We start from the raw sequence: 3,942 nt of genomic DNA on the forward strand, positions 1-3,942 counted from the left end.
TTCCTCCCTCCCTTCCTTCCTCCCCCTTCCTTTCTTCCTTCCTCCTTACTTTCATCTTTCCCTTCCTCCCTCCCTTCGTTCCTTCCTCCCTCCCTTCGTTCCTTCCTCCCTTCCTTTCTTTCCTTCTCCCTCCCTCCCTCCCTTCCTCCCTTCCTTCCTTTCTTCCTTCTTTCTTTTCTTCTTTCCTCCATTTATTTCATCTATTCTCTTGCTTGCAGGAGAAAGTGTAAATGCAGTCTCCCACTACTTCAAATTATGCAGCTGAGTTTCCCACATTTGAGTAAATCACATGGGACTGCACACCCATAATGCTGGGGATGACCCTGTCCCTAGGGAAACCACTTGCTCCATTATGATATTCCCCTGCCAGATCAGTAGCTCCAAATACATTCTGATGTGCAACAAGAATGGATAACCATTCCCCAGAGGTAGACAGTTATCTGTCTTATTCTGGAAGTAAAGAGAATCACTCATGGATCTTGAGAGGACCAGTGTTCCTCCCCCAAGGCTGTTCACCACATTAGTACCTTTTAAGGTAATCAAAAACAGAGGAGCCCATATCTGATCTCAAATGACACAGAAACATAAAAGCTCAAGACCTGTGTTCTTCAATGGCATTGTGAGGTGAACATGAATGCAGTTTTCGGTGAAGATAAACTATACTCACACATCCACAAGCCATCATTTCCTCCTGGAGCACAAAGACCTGGGTTCTGCTCAGGAGAGCACAACCAGAGTCAGCTGTCTGTCTGGCCCTCTGCTCTAGGCAAAGCCACTTTTAGTTTTACTGTAGATTACTACTTATGCAGAAAAAAAAATCAGACTCAAATATAAAAATGCCAGTAAATAAAGAACAAGATCTATGCTCCAAACAGGATCCATTTGCAGTCTCCCATTGGTGATCCATCGTGTTGAAGTATAACTAACAATATTATTGAATGGTCCCTTCTTTGAATCCTGGAAAGGTATGGGAAGGAGAGAGAGCCCAGCTAGAATCAGCGAGTCCTTTCACCAAACTTAGTGCATTAAATCTGTCTTTGAATTGTAATTACCTTGCTCTAATGCCTTTTATTCTCTTATTTCTCAACTTCTTATGAGTTCTCTGTAGTGCCATATAAAACATTAGAAATAATTTTATTCAATTAATGTTAAAGGTATCTCAAAGCACTTTAGCATTCTATAATAAAAGAAATTTAAAAGCTTGTACTAACAGGCAAAATATTTATCCAAGATGATTAAAAATTACATTAGAACATTTCATTTTGTTTAATTATCATTGTCTTACATTAACATAAATATAAATATGCAACTCTATTTAAATCAAATTCCGGCTTATTTAAATATAGAAAAGTTAATTTTAGTGGGACTTTCACAATGCAGAAATCATCTTAAAAAGTCAGGGACTTTATAATATTGAACAGCAAAAATTAAATGTATTATGCTGCAGGGATACAGCATATGATACAGTCTTTGGATTATAGCACATGGCAACTTAGCGATATGTTAAAAAGAAATGTCATTTCATTTTTTGATTTAATGGTGATACATAGAATAAAATAATTGCAGCATTCAAGCGTATATTTCACAAATAAACCATTCTGTCCTGAAGTCACAGGATTTTTTTTTAAACTCAGGGAGGTATACAATTTGCCTCATCTACTCAACTTGCTGACTTGTAATATAGAACCAGAGGAGTTCGTGACTCAATCGTGGGTTTTGTATGAAAGACCAAGGAAATGTCTGCCTTTTTGTCTGTTTGTTTTTCTACATTATTTTATTTCATATTTGTATAAGCTGTACATTATTTCTCTTCCAATGAGGTTTCAGGTTTTTGTTTGTTCGTTTCTTTATATTTTTTCAAGACAGGGTTTCTGTGTAGCTTTGGAGCCTGTCCTGGAATTCACTCTGTAGACCAGGCTGGCTTTGAACTCATAGATATCTGCTTGAATCTGCCTCTCAAGTGCTAATTCACCTATAAAAGTCCATCAATCAATAAAGTAAAAACTTCCCTTCTTCAAAAATTTTGATTGGCCATTTGCATGTCCATTGTAGATAATGAAAAGTTTTGAGGTTTTTGTTTGTTTTTGAATGTATGAGCTTTTTTTTTAAAAAAAATATTATTTTATGTCCTGACCAGTTTCCCCTCCCTTCTCTCTTCCAAGTTCCTCCCCATAGTGCCCCCCATCCACTCCTCCTCCACTTCTCTTCAGAAAAGGGCAGGTCTCCCACAGATAGCAAGTTGCAGTAAGTCTAGCCACCTCCTTTTCTATTAAGGCTTGATGAGGCAACCCAGTAAGAGGAAAGGGTCTTTAAAAAACAGATAACTGAGTCAGAGACAGCCCCTGCTCCCACTGTTAAGAGTCCCACAAAAAGACCAAACTATACAACTGTAATGTGCATGGAGAGGGCCTTGTCAGTCCCATGCAGGCTTCCTGATTGTACTTCAGTCTCTGTGAGTCCCTATGAAACTAGGTTAGTTGTTTCTGTTGGTTTTCTTGTGGTGTCTTTGACCCCTCTGGCCCCTATGATCCCTCCTTACCCTCTTTCACAGGAAACCCTAGCTCCACCTGATGTTGGATGTGGGTCTTTGCATCTGTTTCCTTCAGTTGATGGCTGAATCTTCTCTGATGACAATTGGGCTAGGCACCAATCTATGAGTATAGCATAATATCATTTGAAACCATTTTATTGCCTGGGAAGGGTAAGTAGACTAGAAAGTCCCTTGCAGACTCCTGGGAGTTTCTATTAAACTAGGTTTCTAACTAATTCCTGAGATGCCACTCCCCCAATTCCAGTTGTCTGTTAAAAGTATTTTCTCCCTCCATCCTTTCCCTACCTGATCCCTCTGGTTCTGGTTTCCCCTACCCACTCAACCCCACAATGTCTATTCTACTTACCCTTCCCGGTGAGATCCATGTGCCCCCCCCCTTGAGCCCTCCTCATTACCAGCCTCTCTGGGTCTGTGAATTGTACTAGGTTTATCCTTTTCTTTACAATTAATATCCACTTATAAGTGAGTACATATCTTGTTTGTCTTTCTTAGTCTGGGTTACCTCACTTTGGACAATTTTTTTCTAGTTCCATTCGCTTGCCTTCAAATTTCATGATTTTATTTTTTTTTAACTTAAGGGATATTTAGGTTGTTTCAAGTTTCCAGCTGTATTACACATGAAGCTGCTATGGCCAAACTAAGAGTCTTTGTGGTATGATATGACAGCAAAAGGCCTCTTACTTTTACATTTAATGAACTCAATTGAGTTTCTACCCCTACTTAAGAAACCAGCAGTGCAATGAGTGATAACTTATAAAGACAACTATGGTGAGACCAAACTTTATAAAGAGGGCATTTCAAAATAGGAAACTAGGGCATCCTATGCTCTATGAAGTAGCATAATAGGATTGAATGCAGGGACTTCAGAAATCACTGGGTTCCTCAATGCATCGCATGTGAATAGAATCTGAGTACTATGATAAAGACGCATCCTGCTATATTTATTCACTACTTTCAGCTTTTCAAAGGAATCTATTTACTGAAAGATGAGAAGCAAGTATTGTTTCTTTCTATATTGTAGAAGGTAAGATTGACACAGGTGAGCAATTTGCCAGCATGTCTAGATCTACTAATTGCATTAACACATCCATAATCAGGATCTTGTAGTACTCATCAGCCTTGAGTTGAAGATCTGAATTTCCAAATGATGGTGAGTAAAATCACCAAAACCATAGCTCTTTACAGATGTAATAGATCATTTTAAACTATTTATTATGAATATGTTTTTGTTACTGATAAGATAGCTAAACATTCTTTGTTATTATTATGTAAGCCCCTATGGGAATCTTCCTTGGTTTTTACTTCTTTCTACATTTAAAGGGGGCTTTGATGTTACATTACAGCTAAAACTTCTTGGGTTTAGTTATTAAAGCATTGTTCCAACAAGAAAC

The 3,942-nt window shown here is 38.2% G+C and overlaps 1 non-coding gene across 1 annotated transcript; it reads right to left on the reverse strand.

Moving 5' to 3' along the window:
- Positions 1-215: 215 nt before the first annotated feature.
- On the reverse strand, positions 216-378 carry LOC127220829 (U1 spliceosomal RNA). Its single transcript, XR_007834396.1, has one exon. It is a non-coding gene; the product is annotated as a U1 spliceosomal RNA (small nuclear RNA).
- Positions 379-3,942: the final 3,564 nt, after the last annotated feature.

The sequence above is a fragment of the Phodopus roborovskii genome, unplaced genomic scaffold, assembly GCF_943737965.1.
Source record: "Phodopus roborovskii unplaced genomic scaffold, PHOROB, whole genome shotgun sequence".
Classification (NCBI taxonomy): Eukaryota; Metazoa; Chordata; class Mammalia; order Rodentia; family Cricetidae; genus Phodopus; species Phodopus roborovskii.